Below are 26,079 nucleotides of genomic sequence, written 5' to 3'. Positions count from 1 at the left end.
TTCCAAAACAGATTTGAAACAGTTTGACAAATATCACTTAAGGAAAGAAAATACTCCATCAGTGAACTTCTAAAAACAGAGAAATTTTTCAGAGTAAATCCTAACTCTGCAACAGATTTTACTAGGCTCTTTTCCAAAGCAGCCTACTAAATCAGCGTTGTTATTTTTTGGTGAAGAAAGGCTCAACAATAACCAGCTTTATTCACCTACAGAAGCATATTCTAGAAACATCCTTTGGAGTACTTACAAACAATGACCTGTTTATACTTTGTGTTTCCCACAGAGGTCAGTCCCAGGTGCTTCGGGAGACTAAAAACACCAAAAATGTTCACAAACAGACACATTAGCAATCTCTTCTGGGAACTACTTCTGGGAACTTCTTCTGGGCCACGGTGTCTGCCTCCCGTGTAACCTGAAATATAAAGCAATTTCGCTCACATAACTAACTCTTGTTATGGAATTCTTTTCCGGCAACTGCCATTATGCATATGAAATTATAATATTTTAGAAACCACACACCAACCCTGTCACATGAAAAACCTTGGACTAATGCTTAGTTTTGCTTCTTTTCAATGGTCTCACATATGATAATCCCTCACTGTAATCTAAAACAAATATGACTAATATAAGATGTTTACTTATCTTCATGGTGTGACAAGAAAAGACATTTCCATCTCCTTCTTTAGGAGAAATCATATTAAAATTTTTTTATTAGTTGGGGGGTCATAAATTATGACCAAAGTTTTTTATTAGTTGGGGGGTCATAAATGTATAACCAAAGATAGAATGCTTAATTTTGTGGGAGTTGCCATTTTGCTAGCTAAATCAGCTGGTTGGTTAAAAAAAATTGAATAAAGGGTCAAGTCAGTACCTCAGGCCCAATTAGGAAAATTTTCTGAAAGTGTTTGTTCTGAAAGATTCCCTAAAGAAGGTGTTTGTGCTCAACTGAAGGCTGTAACTTATTAATTTCTGTCCTCCTTATCACAACGAAGACATGGTAGGTACTCAGTAACTGCTGAACTAAATTGACTGTTAGGATTTAGTGAACATTTTGTTTTGGATGCTTGGCATAAAAGCAAGAACATGGGTTTTGGCGTCAAGCATGTCTCAGTTGAAAATACGTCTATCCTGCTTCCTTGCCAAAAGACCAGTCTGTTTAACTGTCAGATGATCTACAGTCTTCTCATGGATAAAAGGAGAATAAGATGACCCATGTCTCTGGGGTGCTGGGAAGAACAGTGATAGTGGATGTCAAATATCCTGTGCAGTGAAAAGTGGGCTATGATCACGATGATTATGAGAATAAGACCTTGACCATCCTCATCAGAAAATGAGTTTTTCTCTAAGAATGCCAGTCATTCCCTCTTTCTTTGCCATTCATTCTGCTAGTTGATATTTGTTTCTAAAAACTTAGTTTGGGGCTTCCCTGGTGGCGCAGTGGTTGAGAGTCTGCCTGCCGATGCAGGGGACGCGGGTTCGTGCCCCGGTCCAGGAGGATCCCACTTGCCGCGGAGTGGCTGGGCCCGTGAGCCATGGCCGCTGAGCCTGTGCGTCCGGAACCTGTGCTCCGCAATGGGAGAGGCCGCAACAGTGAGAGGCCCGCGTACCGCAAAAAAAACCCCAAAAAAACCAAAAAAAAAAAAAACCCCTTAGTCCGATTTCCTAATTTAAGGTAAAATATTGAATCCAATAATGCTATCTGATGTCTGATGAGGGGCCCCAGTGTACCTGTTTATTCTAAACATCAGGTAGGATTATTGAGTTAATGTAGCAAGTGTAAGAAACCAGGTTAAATCTGTGTTAGAACCAACTCATTCTGCAAGATGTTTTGTTGTTTGCTTATTTTTTCAAAAGCCATGAGATTTTTGCTTCCTTAGATTGCGTGGCTTCTTTACCCTAAAAGCAGAGTGCAGAAAATATTTAAATGGGTGATCTTATTGGTTAGTTCCAATGAGTATTTTAACAAGCGGAGCAGACATAGCGGCTTGACACGCAGAACTCAGGAACAAGCTGCTGCTTTAAGAGAAGGGAAAAAGACACCTCACCCTGCCCAGGTGTCCTACGAGGCAGAATCTCAGATGAGGATGGGCCAGGCAAACAGGTGCTACCCACACACATCACAGGATAAGCTCAAGGATGTGAAGTGTGAAAAGAACTGTTCACCACCCACGGCCTTTATCAGTGACAGCCGTATGCTTGCACACAGGACTCTTTGTGGGCCACCTATGGGTGTGTCTTTGAATGACACAGGCACTGGCAGAGGGACTCTGTAAACATCTTCTGCATCCATGGAACCAGGTTAGAGGATGAGAGAGTCAGAGGCAGTTGAGGGGATGAGGTGTCCAGCTAGAGAGGAGTTAGGAAGGTTTCATCATTTTATCACTTTAGGAAGGCTTTGTCAAACGTGAACGAGGGATGTTTGCCCACACAACTGAGTTCCTTGCTGCTTGACATGAGGTTGAGCTACACCTGTCGTCAGAGAGCTGATGAAGTGTAATAGCAGGTCCCTGGGCATCTGCTTGGATGAGTCAAGGACAACTGGCACCGTTTCATCTTTGGAGCCTGTTTTTCCAACGGAGGTGTTTGACATATTTCTTACACAGTGGAACATTAGGAATGTTTTGAAAGCAAAGACAGGAGCTGTTTCTACAGCTCAGGATCCGTTACTGGTTTCAAGGGCATTTCCTATGGTCCTCAGTGGGCAGCACATTGACTTCTGGGAATTTTCTCCTTGTTTTATTTCCATCTCCTGGAAATTATGTGGCTATGGGGGCCTGTTCTCTTCCTGCTGAAAATGTGGCCCTCGGACCAGCAGCTTCAACACGAGAAGCATCGCTCCGAGCAATGGAGCTAGAGGAAAAACGTCTGAAAGCCCTACAGAACATTCCTGCATCTTCAGCTAGACAGGCCCGTAAGGAAGGCTGGCTTCCAGGTCACACGCTTGCTTGGTACTGGAGTCACTGAAGACTTCTCTTTCTGGTGCTGTGTTCCTTCCTTTAAGCCATGCTGTGTCCACACCTATGACCCGATGCTAAAAGCAGGGCCACGTGTTACTGTGTGGACTATGGAAAATAAAGTAGCCACCCAGCTTTTTGGATGGTTTCCCAATGTTCCTGATTCTTGGCAACTGAAAAGTGCTTCCAGGGACAGGACTTATGGTGGGGCGGAAGAGGGAGGAGAGGAAAATGAGGTGAATACTGCTGACACCGTGGAAAAGGCAGCCTGGGAGGGCCCCTGAATCAGCGGGAGTTCACCTTCCTTCCCGTCCTGTTCTCCTGGCCCCGGTGCCAGGGTCAGTAGTTCATGCGTAAGAAATCAGGATTCTTTGGAGCAATTCATGCTCCAAATCTACACTGACAGTCCAGGCCAATATCCCCACCTCCCCTCCCAGTATTTGAAGGTCACTTGCGCTGCGTCAAGCACGCTTGACAATTGCTCAAAGGGAAGTGAGGGAGTTGTGTATAAATGAATCAACTCACCTTCAATTAACACGACTCAAAATGAACCTTTCAATGATAGACAAGTTTGCATGGCTTTACCTGAATGTTATCATAAAATATAACACATATTATGAACTTCCCAGCTTATGGTTGTACACCAGGTTTTGGGAAGAAATTACTTTGGACATGATCTATAATCCAGGTAATTTCAGCAAGACTGGAGGTAGCATGTTAAGAACGCGTGTTCACATTTTAATGTGAATTTTAATTAGGAACTATGAGGAAGGAGAAATAATGAAACTAGTCCAAGGTGGTGGGTACCCCCGCTTCTTCCTTCCCTCCGCATCCTAACGCTTTATACCACCCTCTCTGTAGGAGTGGCTGGCTCTTTGGGAAGGTATGTACATCCAACATCCGGCACGTGGTTGGACTGGAAGGAGACTTTGGGCCGACTGAGGGGACAAAGAGATGCCCGGCAGAGCCCAGTTAACCTGCACCATGGATAACGGAGAGTTGGCTCTGCAGATACCTGGATAAATGTTGGAAAACACCTTTAGTTGATACAATATTTACTGTTGCCAGTATTTGTTGATATTGGCAAAGGGCTGAGTCCAGGCTGTGGTAGGCAAATAAAGAATCATACATACTTTATGTTTAGACAAGAGAGGAATGGGGCAAACCTTTTTTTTTTTTTTTTTTTTTTGCGGTACGCGGGCCTCTCACTGTTGTGGCCTCTCCCGCTGCGGAGCACAGGCTCCGGACGGGCAGGCTCAGCGGCCATGGCTCACGGGCCCAGCCGCTCCGCGGCATGTGGGATCTTCCCGGACCGGGGCACGAACCCGTGTCCCCTGCATCGGCAGGCGGACTCTCAACCACTGCACCACCAGGGAAGCCCCAAACCTTTTTCATTTAAGAGAAAACTGGTGTTTCTCCATCTTTTCCAACTTCTGCTATGTGATGCTGCTGGGAGAAAAACTTAATTCATGGTGGCATCCACTACTCTGTTTGGAGGCAAGAGGCAAACTTCACTGTAGAAACTCTTTCAACACTTTTATGATTCATGTTAAATAAATCCATTTCCGAAATTGTTGCGTGTGCAGAGGGATTTGCCATGCTCCCTGGCTTCTCAAAAACTTAAGCCATTTGGACAAAACATTTCAGCTACAGCCATATTACATAGGTATGTGCTCAAAAGAAGGAAAAGATCTTCACAGTCGGTATCCTACTCATCCCCCCACTCATGTTGGGTAGGAGGGCAGAAAGAATATCTGTAGAGAAGCCCCAAGTGCCACCAGACGCCCTTGAGGTGGGCTGTTGCAGTCCCTGCTGTGCTCAGTCTCAGGGCCACCACCCGACCCAGAAAAGGATGCTGCCGGCATCTCCTCGCCCTCCCCCTCCTGCCTGCTGTGCTCAAGACTTTGGGGAAAACATATGTTCTCACCTCACAGAGGATTCATGGCAGACACCACACCTCGCCTAAAAACGAGGAGAGAGAGAGAGAGAGAGAGAGTCATGGGGAGGGTCCATTTCTCTTGTCTTCTACCGTTTAGCTACCCTGCTCAATGTTTGTGCGTTGGCAATCATTCCTTGGGTTATGCTAGATACTCACAAGACTGTGTGCACTGCATGTGTGTGTGTGTGCACATGTATGTTGGGGGATACTTACCCTTGAGATGCTGAGGAAAGAGATTCTACATCCTTCCTGGTGTCACCCTGTTGTAAAGAATCAGTCAGAGCCATTGGGCAGCTAAGACTAAGTGCCGACTTGACTGTAGGGGAGGAGTTTCCTTCTAAAATATTGAACTTTTGTGGAAATGAGGAGAGAGTATAGACACGGTCCTGGCTTTCAAAGTTCCGTGGAGAAATTGCTCAAAACCTACACGGGTTGAGAACAAGGCTCACAGCTCCTTCCCTTCAAACGAACCTGGGAGAAAACCACGGAAATTAGAGGTCATAGATCTGAAGACTTAACAGAAAAACTGAGAGAACTTCTGGGGTAGAGCGAAAGCTGTCACGTCCAGGCACGTGTTGGGTGGAGGGGGGCGTCCTGGCTGATTTCCAGGGCACCGCGTACAGGTTCAGTGAGGGCGAAGCAGGTTGGGAGCAACTTTTCAAGTGCTGTTCTACCCATAGCTCCTAACCTCCTTGCTAAAGTCTCAAAAAACAAGCAAAAACAAATAAACAAAGCAAATGTATAGAATGTCTAAACAGTCAGTTACTCGGCTTGAGGGAAGAGGGGCTCTAGCAGCTGGTGGTCTGGCGCTCTACCCCACGCCAGCCTCCCACGCCCTGGCCCCACCTTTGACCCTGGCATGACGACTACCTCATCACCTGCGCAACCTCCGTTCCGGGCACCCTGCCCTCTGCCCACCACTTCCCATGGTCACAGCCTAGGACCGCTCTGCTGACAAGGCTTTAACTTTATCAGGATCTGCAATCCACTGTCGTCACCCTCTTTTCTAGGTCACCCCTCCAATGTTGTCACTTCCTTCTGTATCCAGCCAAGGTCCCTCATCATCATAATCACCCAGCCCCCTTCTTCTACCCCTTGAACCTCTTTCCCTCCAGCCTACTCTCCTAGAAATAACTCCAGTCTTGGTTAATCCAGTCCCCAACCCGAGTAGCTTATGTGGCCAGAGAACATCAGCCCACACTGCCTAGAAGTCTTACCAAATTTCCTTGCAACAGTCATGCGCTGACTCTTGCGGCCAAATGGTTCACACCCCTCCTTCCTCCCCAGCATCCAGCACTCCTCCCCCCTCTACCGGAGACGGTTTATTTAATGACTGATATCACAGAAACACCCAGAAGGATCCTTACCCTGCCACTCCCAAGTGTCCCAGCCTCACCAGACACCATGCCTTCCCTCCCATCCATAGGACACCACCCTGCTGTCCACTCAGGCAAGATCCTTCCTCCTGCCTGGGCTCCTCAGAAGCAGACCCCGAGATGAGGATTGGGGTGAAGCAGTTTCTTAAGATGCCCCCAGGAGAAACCAGGAGCGGGTGGGGAAGGCAGAACAGGGAGGGGGAGAAGCCAACCAGGGTGCAATTTCAGACGAAACCCCGTGGAGCATTGCTGTGGTTTGATCCTGTAGAACTCCGGAGTGTCATTTGCGTCTTGGATTTGTCCTGCCTGAAGCCCTGGGAGCTGCACTCTCACAGCCCTTACTTACCAGCCACTGGCCAAGGATGCCCAGGGGAGTGCAAGCTCTGCTGGTGCCCACAGAGGGGCCCTGCAGCTGGGAGGCAGGCTCTGCAGAAGGACCGTAAGTGTGGGCCTTTGGAAGCGAGCACTGTGTTGCCTACACAGAATACATTCATTATGGGATGCGCTGGACCACGATAAGTTATAGGTGCCCTGGGCTCTGTCTGCACCCACCAGAAGAGGATAAGGAGGGAGATTCAACATCTAACAAAACATGAAAGCAGAAAGAACGCTACAGGAGAACTGAAGTTTCTCCAGGGCAGCCCAGCTCCCTTCACTTTCAGGGCTTCCTGAGTCAGTGAGGGGCCCGCCTCGTCCACGCAGCTGCATCTGCATCCCGCTCTCAAAGCCCAGCATCCGACTTCTAGAGGGAGAGGCTAACCAAGGACAGGGGAAGAGCAGAGCTGGCGTCTGCAACCACGGTGAGCGCAAGCAAAGCACCACACATTTTTTTTTTTTTTAACATCTTTATTGGAGTATAATTGCTTTACAGTGTTGTTTTAGTTTCTGCTGTATAATAAAGTGAATCAGCTATATGTATCAGCTATATATCCCCATATCTCCTCCCTCTAGCGTCTCCCTCCCACACTCCCTATCCCACCCCTCTAAGTGGTCACACAGCACCAAGCTTATTTCCCTGTGCTCTGCGGCTGCTTCCCACTAGCTATTTTACATTTGGTGGTGTATATATGTCCATGCCACTCTCTCACTTCATCCTAACTTCCCCCTCCCCTTCCTCATGTCCTCAAGTCCATTCTCTATATCTGCGTCTTTATTCCTGTCCTGCCCCTAAATTCATCAGAACCATTTTTTCTTTTAGATTCCATATATATGTGTTAGCATATGGTATTTGTCTTTCTCTTTCTGACTTACTTCACTCTGTATGACAGACTCTAGGTCCATCCACGTCTCAACAAATGACTCAATTTCGTTCCTTTTTATGGCTGAGTAATATTCCATTGCGTATATGTGCCACATCTTCTTTATCCATTCATCTGTTGATGGACACTTAGGTTGCTTCCATGTCCTGGCTATTGTAAGTAGTGCTGCAATGAACATTGTGGTACATGACTCTTTCTGAATTATGATTTTCTCAGGGTATATGCCCAGGAGTGGGATTGCTGGATCGTATGGTAGTTCTATTTTTAGTTTTTTAAGGAACCTCCATACTGTTCTCCATAGTGGCTGTATCAGTTTACATTCCCACCAACAGTGCAAGAGGGTTCCCTTTTCTCCACACCCTCTCCAGCATTTATTGTTGGTAGATTTTTTGATGATGCCCATTCTGACTGGTGTGAAGTGATAGCTCATTGTAGTTTTGATTTTCATTTCTCTAATGATTAGTGATGTTGAGCATCCTTTCATGTGTTTGTTGGCCATCTGTATATCTTCTTTGGAGAAATGTCTATTTAGGTCTTCTGCCCATTTTTGGATTGGGTTGTTTGTTTTTTTGATATTGAGCTGCATGAGCTGCTTGTATATTTTGGAGATTAATCCTTTGTCAGTTGCTTCATTTGCAAATATTTTCTCCCATTCTGAGGGTTGTCTTTTCATCTTGTTTATGGTTTCCTTTGCTGAAAGCACCATACTTGAAAGCCTGGCCCACAGGGAGTGGACACTGCAACCTCTGCTGTGTGGTGTTGAGAGCAAGGAGGCCCCAAGCCAGACTTCTGGGTTCGAGTCCCAACTCTGCCACTTGGGAGCTGTGTGATCTGCAGTGAGTTCCTGAACCTCTCTGTGCCTCAGTTTTATCATTTATCAAAGGGCGATAAAAATAAAACAGTGTCCATCTCCTGAGATGGCTGTGGGTAAAATGAGTTAAAGTAAAGCACTGAGAATAGCCCCTGGCATTTACTAAGCACTATTTTTGTTATATGTACACATGAATTTTTACCAAATTTTAAAAACTAGAATTCATTACTTCTCTTTGATAGTCTCAACATAGATTTATCATGGGATTCTGGTTTAATGTGATGTCAGGCCTGATACTCCTGATGCATCTTTCGCCAACTTCCATGAAGATACTATTGCTTCACCCTCACATCCCCCAAATAATACAAGCTTGTACATTTCCTGAATGTTAAATGTAAGAAAAGGCCACATACCAAAAGCAGATGGAACTACAAACAACATCATCAGTACCAATGAGATGAGAAGTACCTTCTTGATACTTCCATCCTGGGGCTGTGGCCAGAAGGGGAATGAACTAGAGGAAGCAAATAAAACATGTTTAATATGTGTATGTACTAATTATAAAATCAGAAGAATTAATATTAGAAAATTAACAGTGCAACCAGTCGATTAGACTAGATTAATAGTTGGAAATAATTAATATTTGGATGTGGGCAAATTTTACTAAAGAAGGAAAGATACAGTTGGGAGTAAGATTGACAAATAATAAAATCATCCCCTGCTCTCCTTGGTGTATCTCCTTTGGATTCATAGAGAAGTGGTGTAAATAAACTGTCCTCAAAGTACCCTTGATGGAGCAAAGTATCACTTTTATTGCTCAAATGCAGTATCTTTGACAAATATCTAGTGCCTTGGCCACTTAAGGATTGAAGAACTGTGGCTAGAAATATACTTTCTGTTCATTTCAGGAACAGAAACATTGTTTCAGAGGTTTAGACCAACAACATAATGCAACTCAACATGAAACTTTTCTTTGATTTTGAAAATCTTATATTTTTCTGCTACATACATTTTGGAAGAGGATGTATCCTGCTAGGAGCTTCAAATATGACCCTCATACAAAATGTTTCCAACCACTTTTGTGATTTTGATGTTTCTTTGAGAACATCATATTAAGCAAGAATCCCATGATAAATCTAGGTCAAGGATATCAAAGAGAAGTAATGAATTCCAGTTTTTTAATCAGGTAAAAACTTTAGTTTTAAAAATTAGGTTAAAAAATTAGGTAAAAACTCTAGTTTTTAAAATTAGGTAAAAAATGGCTTAGTAAATGCCAGCACTATTCTAAATGCTTTACTTTAACTCATTTTACCCCTCAGCCATCTCAGGAGGTGGACACTATTTTTATCCCCGTTTGATAGATGATAAAACTGAGGCACAGAGAGGTTCAGTAACTCACCGCAGATCACACAGCTCCCAAGTGGCAGAGCTGGGACTAGAGAACATGGTGGTCTGGCTTGGGACCCCGTGCTCTCAACACCACACAGCATAGGTTCCAGTGTCCACTCGCTGTGGGCCGGGCTTTCAAGTGTGGTACTTCGCTTGCGCTCACCATGGTTGCAGACGCCAGCTCTTCCCCTGTTCTTGGTTATCCTCTCTCGCTAGAAGTCGGACGCTGGGCTTTGTGAGCGGGATGCAGATGCAGCTGCGTGGACGAGGCGGGCCCCTCACTGACTCAGGAAGCCCTGAAAGTGAAGGGAGCTGGGCTGCCCTGGAGAAACTTCAGTTCTCCTGTAGTGTTTGTTCTGATTTTACGTTTTGTTTGTTATTGAATTTTCCCCCCTTATCTCTGCTCTTCTGGTGGGTGAAGACAAACCCCAGGTTTTCCTCTATTTAAAAAAATCTGGATGTGAAGTTAGTAAACAATTTACGTGAGTGAGCATATGTTACGGAAGTGGAAACAGCTGGCCCTGGGGAGGCTGGTGGTCATGGGTTGTTTTTATGTGGGGAGTCATTGGAACTGCTCCCAGACCAGGCCTGGAGTGTCCCTGTCCTGCGGGCTCTCCTGCCTCCCCTCTACTTCCCGCCCTTCCCCTCCCTCCTCTTCCCTCCCCTCCCCCATCCCTCCTCTCCTCTCCCCTTCCCTCTTCCCCCTCCCCTTCCCTTCCATCTCCCCGATCCAGGCCCCTACCTCCCCCATCCCTCCTTCCCTCTTCTCGCCTCCCTACCCCTCCTTTCTTCACCCCTTCTCTCCCCTCCTCTAGCTCCTCTCTCCATTCCATTCCTTTCTGTTTGTGCTTTAATGTTGAAAAGCAAAAAGTCTCGCTTCCCGGGCTTCCCTGGTGGCGCAGTGCTTGAAAGTCCGCCTGCCGATGCAGGGGACGTGGGTTCGTGCCCCAGTCCGGGAAGATCCCACATGCCGCGGAGCGGCTGAGCCTGTGAGCCATGGCCACTGAGCCTGCGCGTCCGGAGCCTGTGCTCCGCAACGGGAGAGGCCACAACAGTGAGAGGCCCGCGTACCACACACACAAAAAGAAGTCTCCCTTCCCAAACTCCCCTCCCTCCTTTTGGAGGGGGTGGCTACGACCCTATTTTTGCCCCCAGCCCTGCAGGACACAGGGTGGTGGGAAGGAGTGCAGTGGGCTCTGTGGCCCAGGGAGTCTGCCTCCCAAACAGCGGTGACCACTGACAGGAGAGGCCCAGCGAGGTCAGGGTCAGGGCCATGAGAGCCCCTCGTAGGGTGGTGCGCTTGGGGGATTGATTGGAATTACAATGACAGTGTGGAACCAAACTAAATGATTCCCTTTTACTGATAATAACAGTATTAACACGGCGATGGTGGCAAACACTTACACAGCACGTACGACACTCCAGAAGCTATCCGAAGTACTTTATATATACTCTTTTCTTCCTCATGACAGCCCTTCGGGGTAGGTGTTATTATTATTATCTCTGTTTTACAAATGAGGAAACTGAGACGCAGCGAGGTTAAGTAACTTGCCCAAGGCCACACAGCTAGTAAGTAGCAGAGTAGGGATTCAGACCCCGGCAGCTGGGCTCCAGAGTCTGAGCGGCAGAGTTTTAAGATAGCCCTTTCTTGTGCCTCACGTCGTGGAAAGACAAACAATCCAACAAATTGGCATGCTTGCTCCACATGAGTGCTTGTGTATAACACATCTAAGAAGCGGTGCATAATGAGATTTTGATGTTCGCTCATTTTTCTGACGGTTTCACACATGGTCATGTGGCTGGTTGTAGGACTCTGTTAGTGAACACATTTTGCCTACATGTGTGTGTCCCCGGGTGGTCTGCCAGCCTCAGCCAAGAAAGAATATGGGAAAAGCAAATGACCTATTCATTTATTCAATCATTTATTAACTGTCTACTGTGTGTCAGACACTGGGTCTTGCTGTAGGGATACAGAAAGAAAAGACGTGGTCCAGTTGAGATATAAATGGTATTCATTTATTATATTGAATAAATATAAAGTACCTATAAGTATCGTAATATAGTGTAATAAGAACTATCAGAAGAGATAAGCGTTGCATGAAAGATGCTGGGAGAACTTTCCCACCTCTCTGGCAGGCATGGCTGAGGCTGGAGAGGGGAGCTAGCGGGGGTGTCTTTTCACGAAGAGATGGTGTTTGCACCTCATCTTGGAGAGTGGGAAGGTGTAGAGTCAGTGAACATAGGAGCATTTCCTCTCCCAGGATGGAATCCCAGGGCATGCTGCGGTCCTTGTGGGACACATTTGACTGGTCATGCTTCCTGGCTTGTCATCTGTACAGTGGATGAATTGGTACATTAATTTTCCTCATTTGACACAAACCCTACCCACCCCTACCCCCTGCCCAGGTGGCAAGTGAGAAGTGTACTGGACAGCGTTGTGCAATGCTTCTCAAGGTCAGTTAATGAAAAAATCCTAGTTACTGCCTGTTTGGGGCTGAGTTGCATCTCCCTGAAAATCATACATTGAAGCTCTGACCCCCATTCCCGTGGAATGTATTTGGAGATAGGGTCTTTAAAGAGGTTTAAGTTAAGTTAAAGTCAGGTCAGTAGGGTGAACCCTAATACAATAGGACTGGTGTCCTTATAAGAAGAGGAGATTAGGACACAGACATGCGCAGAGGAAAGACCATGTGAAGACAAGGGAGAAGGTGACCATGTACAAGCCAAGGAGAGAGGCATCAGAATGAAACCAACCCTGCCAACACCTTGATCTTGGCCTTCTAGCCCTCAGAATGGTGAGGAGATAAATTTCTGTTCTTGAAGCCACCACTCTGTGGCACTGATGATGCTAGAGTCCTCAGAAGCAAATTCACTGTCTTACCCTCACTAGCCTGTGCTGCATGAAAGTGTCCTTCATTGGATCAGTGGCCATGGAGAAACTTCTGGTTGAAAGCACCAAGTTTGGTAAATGGGAAATTCAGAGAAGAGAATGGCACACAGTTCCTTGTCTGAAGGAGCTCTGTGGCTTGCAACAGCACACAGAGAAGGGACATCTCCCAGCAGGCCTGGCCTCCTGGCGTGATGTCCCATCCAGAATGCTATAAGCCAGGTCTTCCTCTTAGCCCATACTCAGTGGAAAGTTAAAACAAGATGAGATTTCACAAATGCATATACACAGCACACGTGTACTGTCAAACTAGGGATTTCATAGGTAGCAGGATTCCAAGCCCTTCAATTTGTATACAAGTTCAATTTGATGAGCTCTAATTCCACATTCCACCAAAAATATTTTTACAGAGTCGGACTCTAATTTCCTTATGAAGAAAAGATAGATGGGCACTTGGAATCTGAGAAGTTTCCTGGAGCAGGGTTCCCCAACCCCCAGGTCCGTGGGCTGCGCAGCAGGAGGTGAGCGGCAGGCGCTCACCTGCCGCTCCCCCTCGCTCCCCCTCGTTCCCCCTCACTCTCGTTACAGCCTGAACCATTCCCCACCCCCTGCATCCGTGGAGAAATTGTCTTCCATGAAACCGGCCCCTGGTGCCAAAAAGGTTGGGGACGGCTGTCCTAAAGCATTGTTTTAAGATAATCCTCTAGCAAATTGAGCAACTGAGTCAGCTTTTTATTTTCTAAAGCAGTAAAGGAGAGAATTGTGCTCTTTTTTCTAGTCTAGCATGATTTAGAAGTTGATTACAAGCCATTTGTCCCCCTAACTTATTTCTAGTAATAAAAAATTAGCAGATAGAACAGGGCTGCTTATTAGCTAGAAATCCCATGTAATCACAGTGGTAATATAATGTCTCTTTCAAACATTTTTCAGAGTGAAAGAAGACACTATTAAAAATTATGCCAGGATAAATTCAGAATCCAGTGTTATTCTAAGCAAACATACAATGATTGTACCAGACACACAAATATTTTTGTCCTGGTTACAGCTGTCACTGAGGAACCTTCCAGGGCATTAGCTCATTGTTTGTTAAATCTTAAAAATCACAGCATATTTATTTATTTAGACAAAGCCGTTTGTATCAACTCATGATATCATGTATTTTCAATATTTCTGACAGCTTTGGCATGTGAAGAGCTGTGCGATTGGGCACCCGCCTCCGAACGCCTAGCGTGAGCTGCAGTTCTGCTGACCAATGAAGCAGCGAGGGTCTAGGAATAGAGCAGAGCCCAGGAGTCAGGGGTCTGAAATTCTAGCTCCTGGCCGGCCACTACCAGCTGCTTGACTACAGTCTTCTAACCTATAACATATGCAGGTTGGAGCACGTGATTTCTGAGATCAACCATGGCTGTAGCATTTCCATGTAGGAGTAGCTTCGCGACAGTAATCAGGTTGGGGGAGGTGGTTCCTGTCCTGAAGCTGCATTTATATAACACTCTTCATAAGACTGAGGAAACAGCAATTGTCTGCGTCAAAAAATGCGGGTGGGGGGAGGGAGCTGATAGGAGGTACTTGGGCTAAAGCAACCCTGCCGTGATCCTTTCCTGATTTTGCTCTGAAGTTCTGCCATGAATCTAAGACTCGGGAAGAATAAGCATAGCGACAAAAGATAAAAGACAAACATTGACAATAAGATCAGAATGAAGCTGAAATGTTGAAATTCTTAGAGAATAATGGAATATTAGGCTAATTCTTTACAAATGAAAATATGAGAAAGTGTAAGTGATCACCCTAGTGAGTCTCATTAGCAATAGCTTCATTTGCGATGACTTTTAGCACAGAACTCTCTAGTGTGGTGTTTGCTCATGGATACCTATTGCATAATCCACAGAAGTTTACCTCAAAAGTTGGAAATTACACTTTTCACCCACCAGAATGGTAAAAAATTTAAGGTGCAATCATAACTAGTGATACAGAGACTATCAAAAAATGACACCTTCGGGCTTCCCTGGTGGCGCAGTGGTTGAGAGTCCGCCTGCCGATGCAGGGGACACGGGTTCGTGCCCCGGTCCGGGAAGATCCCACATGCCACGGAGCGGCTAGGCCCGTGAGCCATGGCCGCTGAGCCTGCGCGTCCGGAGCCTGTGCTCCGCAATGGGAGAGGCCACAACAGTGAGAGGCCCACGTACCGCAAAAAAAAAAAAAATGACACCTACACGTTGTTGGTAGGAGTATGAACTGTTTCAACTCTGTTTTAAAAAATAAACTTTAAAATCGAGGTATGGTTTACTTAGGAAAAAACACACCCATTTGAAGTGTACATTGTGATGAGTTTTGACTAATGCATTTGCTAGTCACCACCAAAATCATATACAGCATTTCTCTTACTCCAAAAATGTTCCCTGTGGCCTATTCTAGTTAATTCTCCCAATCCCCTACCCCAGGTAACCATTGGTCCATTTCCTATCCCCATAGACTAAATTTATGTTTTCTAGAATATCATATAAATGGAGTCATATTTCATGCCTTGCTTCTTTCACTCACTATCTCAGTCTAACGTTTTTAAGATTCTTCTATGTTACTGCCTGTACCATTGCTTTTCATTGGTGAGTAATGGTCTACTGCACAGGTAAGTCACAATTTGTTTATCCACTTACCTGGTGATAGACATTTGGGTTGTTTCTAGTCTTTGCGTATTACGATCAAAGCTGCTATGAACATCTGTGTACAAGTCTTTGTGTGGAATGGACTTTTCGTTTCTCTTGGGTAAACACTTGCGAAGGTCAATCGTTTGTGATGGTTAGTTTTATGCGTCAAGTTGGCTGGCTACAAGGTGCCCAGATTCAACATTATTTCTCTGTTGTCTGTGGGGGTGTCTCTGGGTGACATTAGCATTTGAATTGGTGGACTCATAAAACAGATTATCCTCCCCAATAGGAGTGGACATCATCCAGTCTGTTGAGGGCCTGAATAGAACAAAGGGCAGAGGAAGAAGGAATTCAAACCTTTTTTCTGCCTCAGTGTTTGAGCTGCTGACATCTCATCTCATCTTCTCCTGCCCTCTGGACCGCCATTGGCTTTCCTGGTTCTCAGGCCTTTGAACTCGGACTGAATTATACCACTGGCTTTCCTGGGTCTCCAGCTTGCCAACAGCAGATGGTGGGACTTAGCCTCTATAATTGCATGAGCCAATTCCTTATGATGAATATATATGTCTCCTATTCTGTTTCTCTGTATAACCCTGACTAATACAACACCAAAGAGTGGAATTTGCTGGGTTATATGATAAGCGTATGTTTAACTGTATAAGAAATTACCAAACTGTAGTCCAATCTGACCTTCCCATTTCACATTCCCACCAGCAATTCTAATGACGCGTAGTAGGGTCCCATTGCGGTTTTCATGTGCGTTTCCCTGATGACTAATGATGTTGAGCATCTTTTCATGTGCTTATTAGCCATTCATACATCTTCTTTTGTGAAGCATCAGTTCAATAAGAGTTCTTTATATATTCTGGTTGGAAAATATTTTGGATGATGTATATATTGAGAATATTTTCTCTTGGTCTGTGACGTGTTTCCATTAAATAAATTTTTTTTTGAGGAACAGAAATTTTAAATTTTGATTAATTTAATCAAAATTAATATATAATTTATATAATATATAATATATATATTATATATATAATGGTTTATATCCTGTGCTTTCTTTTCTTTTATTGTTTTACCTTTCACCATTAGGATTGTGGCTACCTAGAGTTGATTTTGTATATGGTGTGAATTAGGGGTCAAAGTTCCTCTTTTTTTTCCTTAGGAATATCTAACAAACCTAGAACCATTTATTGAAAAGACCATTCATTTCTTCCCACTAAATTAGTGTTTATTTTCTTATCGTTGGGTTGTAAAAGTTCTTTATATATTCTAGATGCAAATGCTTTGCTAGTTATATGTACTGAGAGCATTTTCCCCCAGTCTGTCACTTACCATTTCATTTCCTTAACAATGTCTTTTGAAAAGCAGGAGATTTCACTTTGATGAAGTTCAATTTATCAATTTTTTTCTTCTGTGATTTGTGCTTTTTGTATCCTAAGAAATCTTTTCCTAACCCATGGTCATAAAGATTTCCTCCTCTTTTTGTTTTGGAACTTTTATAGTTTTAGGTTTTCTCTTCAGTTCTATGATCCATTTTGAGTTGATTTTTGTGTCTGGTGTGAAATGAGTCAAAGTTTAATTTTTTTATTGTTATATCTTTTTAATTAATAGACAATTTTTAGAATAGCTTTAAGTTTACAGAAAAATTGAGTAGATAGTAGAAAATTCCCATATATCCCGTGTCCAATTTCCTGTTGTTAACATCTTACATTCCTATGTTATGTTTGTTACAATTAATGAACCAATATTAACACATTATTATTAACTGAAGTCCACAGTTTATTCTGATAGCCTTAGTTTACACTGAGTGTATTCTTCTGATCCTGGATAGGATCAGTCCAGGTTCCCATCCACCCCATTACATTGAGTTGTCATGTCTCTTTAGTTTCCTCTTGGCTATGATAGTTTCTTAGACTTTCCTGTTTTTGATGACTTTGGCCTGCAGTTTATTTATACCCTTCGGCCCTGATCACTTCCAGTCCTGAATGTACTCCAACAATGGCTTGCTGTTGGGTCTAGTCAACATTTTGACTTGTTGAGTCGGACAGAACCTCATTCATGATGGGCAGCTCTAAACACCTGGACACTTGATGGCTCAGGGTCAAATGCTCTATCTCGACCTGAGGCGAGTAGCGCGCCAAGACGTGGCTTCCCAAAGCTGTAGAATTCTCTCCTATAGGAGGCATAGGAGGTCTTTCTCCAAAACTCTAGGGGCTACATTGAGATTCTCCTACTGGGGTTCCTCATCATACCGTAGGCCTGAGACTGTGCTAATCTGCTCTAGCAAAGACACTCCACCTGGCATTGCAGCTGCAGTTAGGGCATGGAGAGAGAGAGGGTGTGACAGAAGATGGGACTGGAAATGTTAATTGGTGCCGGACTGCAAATGGGCCTGAAGGGGCCACGATGGACTTGGACTTTAGCCTGAATGCGCTGAGGAGCCCTTACAGGTTCGTAAGCAATATATTCCCTCCGCTTGCTACTTTCAACCAGAAAACTGTGTCTTCTAACATTTAATAGCTTCCAAATGAACTGTCTCATTAGGTAGAGTGGGTGCTGTGTGCTGTGATCCGGCCTCCTATCAGGATGGAAATACCCAGAAATATCCACTCTCCTGGCTGCCAGAGTGTTGGCTGCTGAAGCCCCACAGCTGTGTCCCAGCCACCATTATTTCCCGAATATAGCGTGCACTTTCAACCCTCTATTCCTTTGTATTTGCTATTCTTTCTCTGGAATATCTCCCCCACTTCCTATGCCTGGAGAAATTCTATTTATTCCACAAGACTTCCTTAGATGCCTCCTCTCACCCCAGATAGGATTAACTGCTTCCTTCTCCTTCTAGAATGTTTTGTTCATTCTGTGAGTTTAGGACTTGCAGAGATTCTGGGTATCACAAATGGCGTCCATGTCCTTGGCTCCCCTATGAACTGTGTCCTCGGGACAGCAGTCCAGACCATGTCTCATTACCTTCATGTCACCAGAGGTTTGCATAGAGCCTGACACATGTAGGCATTCAAGGAATGGTTACTGAATTAAATTTGTTATCTAATTGAACCTGATTCTGGCGTTAAGAAAGGAAAAGAATCAGGCTTACCTGCACACATTTATTCTTTCATAAAGTGTGTACTTGTTGTCATGTAACAGTGGGCCCGAAGCAGACTTTTTGTGCTAATATCATGTATCATTCTGAATTTGTAAAGTAAATCTGTCATAAACTTAAAGCTTTTCTTTTTCCTTCCATCTGAACTGGAACTATTTAACCAGGAATGAACATGACTCTAATATCTTTAAAAACTACTTAATTTCGTGTGTGTTTGTGTGTGTGTGTGTGTGTGAGCTTATATTGTGTTTGGAAACTGCCAGACACTCTCTGATTTATCTTTTATCTTCAAGCACTGACTTCATAATAATTAAAGCAACAAAATAGTGCTGAAAGCAAAGATACTTTTGTTTAGAGTTTCAAGATTACAACATGATTATTAGTTTAACACAAACCCTAATTTTTAAAAAAATTTTGATTGAGGTATAAACTGTATACTGCCATGGAGACTATGAGTTTGACACGTGTTCACATTTTTTCGGGTGCAAATATTTGGTGGAAGGATTTCCAGACTAAAGTTCCCAGCCCTTGACCATTTTTTAAAAAAACGTGAACCACAGATTGACCTGCACGTATCACCCGCCTTCCGTCGTCTGCATTATGCAGCACGTGTGTGCATTTTAGACAATAAACAAGACATTTAACCAAGCTAGAAAACTGCTCACTGTATTAGTTAGACCAACTTACCACTAACTTTAAGGTCCCAAATCACAGTGGCTTAAACATAATAGGAGGGTATAGAGTGCATATCTCCCTCATGCAAAAGTCTGAGTGTAGGCAGCCGTTCAAGGCTTTTAAGGCAGCTCTAGGATCATCTGGGCCCCGGGAACCTCCAGCTTTGTGTTCCACCAACCCAAAGGTCTGGTCCTCATTCTTACGGCCCAAGGTAGAGCATTGGTCATATCTGCGTCACAATGCTGAGTGGGTAGTGAAGAGAAGACTCCCCTATCCTTTCTAAGGACATTTCCTGGAACTTGTAGATATCACCGTTTCTCATATCCCATGAGATGGATATGACTGGAACTTAGTTCTGTGGCTACGAACAGCTGCCTAATGAGACTGGAAAACACAGTCTTTATTTAGTACGGCCGTGTGCCCAGCTAAGTACTGGTGGTTACTATTACTGAAGAAAAAGGAGAAAATACACATTGGGGACCACTGTATCTCTGCTATAGGAACACATACCAGAGAGAAAACTCAATGCTCAGATGATGTTTTGCAAACTAGTAAACTGGAGGATTCCAGCTTTGAGGAAGCCGTCTTTGTTTGTCTTCATTTCTTCCACTCTCCCAAACATAAGTCTCCCACTTCCATTTCCTGTTTTCCTGTGTGAGGCCATGTGTTCATCAGGGCCGCTACGGCTTGGCAAGCTCATTTCACAGAGGGCTTTGGTTATTCCGGAATGTATCTCACTTGCCCTACATGAGCTCAACGTGGAGCATCAGAATCATTTGGCAGGAACCATTTATTTATAAACAATCATTAACCTTTTCTGAAGTGTTCTGTTTTGCTTTTGGTTTGCTAAAACTAAACCACTGGCTTTCTGAAGGTTTAGAAAAATAACACTAGCAAGTTGAGAAGAAGAACTGGGGTCATAAGGTGGGAGTAGGAAATTGAAGTTAAAAATTAAATGGTGCTCTTGGAGCTGCTTCCGCTGTCAGAGGAGTGAGTTTTTCTATGTTTTTCTCTACAACCTGGAATTTTCATCGTTCTCATAAACCACTTCAATGCCAAAAACTTTTTTGGGGAGAAAACTGCGATATAAGCTTAACATTATCCTAATGCTGCAGGAAATACAGAAGAAATTTATGTCCTGGACTTTGGGAGGTAGAGTACTGTCATGGGAAGGACAAGGGGATGGATTTAGTCAGGATAAAAGAGACTACACTGCAATAACAAATAAGTTGTGAAATGTCAGTGCTTGACCACAATAAACATTCATCTCTTACTCAGCTTTCAGTCTCAGGCAGGGCTGGTGCCCATCTTTCATCTCATAGGACTGTTATTTGGAGCTCACATCCTTCAGACTTGCTACGAAAGGAGAAGAAAGGACTGGGGCTCTAAGCAGGATGTTTTTAAGGGCCAGGACTGGACACTTCTTTCGTATAGGTCAGAGGTGCCTAGGCCAGAGTTCAGGCACAGGGCAGGAACCAAACTGCAAGGTCGACTGAGGCCAAAAGCCCAGTCTCCCTGTGTGCCCAACAACAGGAAATGGTGCAGCAAACACATCACAATGTCTCTGTCACACTGGACTTACTCCCAGTTTTTCTGCTTTATATCTTTATGATCATGGGTAAGTCACACAGTTTTTCAGTCTCGGTTGTCTTATATGTAAGATACTGTACATAATAACAACTGTTTGGGTGAAAGTTAAGTGCCTGACATCTAGGTATTCATGAAATGCTAATTCCCATCCTTTTTTTAAGATCTACAGTGTTGGAGGCAATATTTTACATACACGCAAAAACTAGAAGCATCTCCAAATTTGTCCTGGAGACCACCTGCCTCCGAACCCCTGGGAGTGATAATTAAGATGACGTTTCCTCCCCCCCTCCCACCCAGACAAAAACACTAAACATACGAATCTTGCGGTTGGGCCTAGAGACCGTCGTTTTATATTTTATATTCTCTTCCCAGATTTTAAAAAAATTGTGGTAAAACATACATAACATTTACCGTCTTAGCCATTTTTAAGTGTACAGTTCAGTGGTGTTAAGTACATTCACACTGTCCTGCAATCACTCTCCAGAACTCTTTTTGTCTTGCAACCTAAACTCTGTACGCATTCAACAGCAACTTCCCATCCTCCCTCCTCCGGCCCCTGGCAACCGCCCTTCTAGTTGCTATGGATTTGACGCTACAGGTACTTCCTGTAAGTGGATTCGTACAGTGTTCAGCTTTTTGTGACTGGCTTATTTCACTTACAATCATGTCCTTAAGTTTCATCCATGTTGTGGCATGTGTTGAAATTTCCTTCCTTTTAAAAGTTGAATAATATACCAGTGTGTGTGTGTGTGTGTGTGTGTGTAGATATAGACAAAGATGTAGATATACCACATTTTGCTTAGCTATTCATTCATCTATGTACACTTGGGTGGTTTTCATCTTTTGGCTATTGTGAATAATGCTGCTATAAACGTGGGTGTATAAATATCTCTTTGATAGCCTCTTCAATAAGTGGTGCTGGGAAAACTGGACAGCTACATGGAAAAGAACAAAATTAAAACATTCCCTAACACCGTACACAAAAATGAACTCCAAATGGATTAAAGACCTAAATATAAGGCCAGACACTATAAAACTCTTAGAGGAAAACATAGGCAGAACACTCTATGACATAAATCACAGCAAGATCCTTTTTGACCCACCTCCTAGAGAAATGGAAATAAAAACAAAAATAAACAAATGGGACCTAATGAAACCTAAAAGCTTTTGGAAAGGAAAGGAAAGGAAAAGGAAAAGATAAACATAAACAGCAAAGGAAAACATAAATAAGACAAAAAGACAACCCTCAGAATGGGAGAAAATATTTGCAAATGAAGCAACTGACAAAGGATTAATCTCCAAAATTTACAAGCAGCTCATGCAGCTCAATATCAAAAAAACAAACAACCCAATCCAAAAATGGGCAGAAGACCTAAATAGATGTTTCTCCAAAGAAGATATACAGATCGCCAACAAACACATGAAAGAATGCTCAACATCACTAATCATTACAGAAAGGCAAATCAAAACTACAATGAGGTATCACCTCACACTGGTCAGAATGGCCATCATCAAAAAATCTACCAACAATAAATGCTGGAGAGGGTGTGGAGAAAAGGGAACCCTCTTGCACTGTTGGTGGGAATGTAAATTGATACAGCCACTATGGAGAACTGTATGGAGGTTCCTTAAAAAACTAAAAATAAAACTACCATACGATCCAGCAATCCTACTGCTGTGCATATACCCTGAGAAAACCATAATTCAGAAAGAGTCATGTACCACAATGTTCATTGCAGCACTAGTTACAATAGCCAGGATATGGAAGCAACCTAAGTGTCCATCGACAGATGAATGGATAAAGAAGATGTGGCACATATATACAATGGAATATTACTCAGCAATAAAAAGAAACGAAATTGAGTTATTTGTAGTGAGGTGGATGGACCTAGAGACTGTCATACAGAGTGAAGTAAGTCAGAAAGAGAAAAACAAATACCATATGCTAACACATATATATGGAATCTAAAAAAGAAAAAGTTCTGAGGAACCTAGGGGCAGGACAGGAATAAAGACACAGACATAGAGAATGGACTTAAGGACATGGGAAGGGAAGGGTAAGCTGGGACAAAGTGAGAGACTGGCATCGACTCATATACACTACCAAATGTAAAATAGATAGCTAGTGGGAAGCAGCCGCACAGCACAGGGAGATCAGCTCGGTGCTTTGTGCCCACTTAGAGGGGTAGGATAGGGAGAGTGGGAGGGAGACACAAGAGGCAGGAGCTACGGGGATATATGTATATGTATAGCTGATTCACTTTGTTGTACAGCAGAAACTAACACACCATTGTAAAGCAATTATACTCCAATAAAGATGTTGAAAAAAAATAAGAAAATAAATATCTCTTTGAGATCCTGCTTTCAATTCTTTTGGGTATATACCTAGAAGTGGAATAGTTGAATTATACGGCAATTTTATTTTTAGTATTTTAAATCAGATGATTCTTCTGCCCATCAAAGTTTGAAACGCACTAGACTAGAGTCCAAGAAAGGATATAATCGAGGGCTCAATTTGAGCAATAAGGCAATACATACTATGGGAGGCTAGGAAGGGAGAGGAGAGAGTAGGAAAAACTAGCACGGGAGGGGAGTGCTACAGAGAAAGGATGAGGATTGCAAGCAAGCCTCGAAGCAGAGGTTTGAATAAGATGAAATGCAAGGAGAAGGCAACCTAGGTGGGAAACCACAGAAGCAAGTCAAGGAGACCATGAGAACAGCAGGTAGCAGGAGAGAAGAGTTAAGCTGAAGCCTCATGGGGGATGAGGTTGTCAGGAGGCGTGGAGTTGGGTTATCGCAAGCTTGCCAACCAGGCCAGCGCCTTCCGATTTAATGCAACAGACGACAGGCAACTCCTGAAGGCTCTGGAAGAGAAGAGTCATGTGACAATTGCCATGTCATCATCCAGGAAAATTAATAACGTCAACAAAATGGTATTAAAAGTGCAGTTCTATATAAATTCCACTGTAGTGAGGATCCTAATAAAATTGTATAAATGGTTACTGTGGTGTTAAAAATGAACATGAACCTAACTTTATAATGACAATGTCCTCCTCTACCTACTAGATATTCCTAACCAGCATCTTCCACAATACCTAGCAAATTTTAGGTATTTTATAAACAATACAAAATGCAAAAAAACCTAGCAAAATGCCAAACATCTTTGCCTGAATGGGCTAAATAATATTAAACAATGTGTAAGAAAGTGCTGTGTCTATGGGTTGTTTGTGTTTTTTTTTTCTTTTTGCGGTGCGCGGGCCTCTCACTGTTGTGGCCTCTCCCGCTGCGGAGCACAGGCTCTGGACACACAGACTCAGCGGCCATGGCTCACGGGCCCAGCCGCTCCGCGGCATGTGGGATCTTCCCGGACCGGGGCACGAACCCGTGTCCCCTGCATCGGCCGGTGGACTCTCTACCACTGCGCCACCAGGGAAGCCCTCTATGGTTTTTTTTTTTTTTTACAAAAGCTAGTCAGAGTTGTGGTATTTGAAAATTTTGATGTTATAGGTCTACCATCTATTACTTGCAACTTTACTTAAGCTCCTTACGTTGTAGTTTCTCATCTTGAAGTGGGGATAATGGACCTAACTCTCAGAGTTTTTGTGATGATTTAATGTATGTAAAGCACTAACACAGGGTCTGGTGCTGAATAATGAATAAATACTATATTAATATTATTCTCTGTACTCTTTAAAGAAATAAATGAAGGTTAATCAAATAATTTTCTGTTCTAACAAGAAATCATCAAGCATCAGAAAGTTTCAAACTCTTACTTTCCCTCTATTGATCTAGGAGATATTCTCCACGTGAACTTTCTAATTTGGAGCAAAGCAAACTAAGGCATTTTTTATAAAACCTGCATTTTAATAGTCCTCAATAGGTCTTCCGAGACTTCACTTTTTTTTCTTATTCGTCCAATTTTCCATTTTTTAATCCTTTTTCCCCCTGAATTTTCTATGTCATTCTTCTTAAAATGTAAGATATTAAACAATAAGGACCTGACCAGGAGTGGGAATTGAAGGAAGACTGGCTGGGCTGTTAAGCCTTGGGGACGGGGCCCAAATCTGTTTTGTTCAGTGCTGAGTCATATGCCTCAGGCACACCTGACTGTGTAGCACCGGGAGACCCATCAAAGACACAATGACTTGTGGTCTCCCAGGCCATCCTTCATCACAGCCCATCAGTTGTTGCTATTACTAATTCCAAGGAGCACATAACAATGTGATGAAAGACAGCAGATCATTGCACATGGCGGCACTGACAGTGATGACCTCAGGAAAAATTTTTAGGGAAAAGTCTGAATTGAAAGAATATTATTGCACCTCCAATAACTACAGAGGTGAATCATTGATGAGCCAAACCAAGCCTGGGAAAACAATGTGGAGATAAAAAGAGAGGGAGCAAGACAGGAAGGAAAAAAATACAAAAGAAAAACGATAGACTATCTTTTGCCTCGTGAATATAGTTCTAGGCAAACGCACCCATAGAACGACAGCAGTTAATCAGGAAGAACTCCTCGCTAAGTACTGGTCATAGATGTTTCTCGGAAGTAGCCATCATTAGGAAATATTTAGAAAGTTTATAATCGAGCAGAGACAAGACAAGGTAGTCTTGATGTGACCAGTGTTCTCGGGGCCGTATGTTCACTGTATTAAATCACTGACCCGCTTCAACCCCCTCTGAGCTGCTAAAGGTCATCAGAGCAGGAGGCCCCATGAAATCAGAACTCTCTGAACTGTGTTCATTAGTGAGTGTTTACGAAAGAAAAGCGCTGTAGGAGCAGCACGATGATCCTCAGAGCCAATTAATGCTTATGGGCTGTGACTGTTGAGGCTCCTATCTGGGTCTGTGATAGAAAACTGGAAGAGCTGTGGATTCATTTATGAGTCAAATCAAACCCCTGAAAAGGTGGTGAGAGTAAAATACCAGGAGACCTGCAAACTCTCAAAAAAACTCAAGCTAAGGAGCCTAGGACTCGGCTGGGCCCCAGATCACCAAGATATGCCCAAGATGTGACTAGGGAACATAGCTCACACTGAGTGGCAAGGAGCCAGCTAACTTTCCTGACCCTGAAGAGAACCCTCGGTATCACAAAAGAGCTTGGCTTTTTTTGATGTCCTGGCCAAAATTTCTTTGATTTTTCTTTGATTATCTCTGTATTATAAAACAGAGTTATGCAAGTTTGGGAGGTTTGGTGGTTAGTTTTTTATGTCAACTGGGCTAGGCTAGAGTACCTAATTATTCAACTAATCACTAATCTACGTGTTTCTCTGAAGGTATTCTGTAGATCTGGTTAACACCTATAATCGGTTAACTTTAAGTAGAGGAATTACCCTCAGAATGTGGTGGGCCTCATCTAATCAGTTGAAGGCCTTAAGACCTAAATTGAGTTTTCCCCCAAGGGAGAAGAAATTCCACTTGTGGATGACATCATTGTTAGACCTGCGCGGT

The sequence above is a fragment of the Pseudorca crassidens genome, chromosome 13, assembly GCF_039906515.1.
Source record: "Pseudorca crassidens isolate mPseCra1 chromosome 13, mPseCra1.hap1, whole genome shotgun sequence".
Classification (NCBI taxonomy): Eukaryota; Metazoa; Chordata; class Mammalia; order Artiodactyla; family Delphinidae; genus Pseudorca; species Pseudorca crassidens.
The sequence above is the reverse complement of the archived record's forward strand: the minus strand, read 5'-3'. Positions refer to the sequence as shown.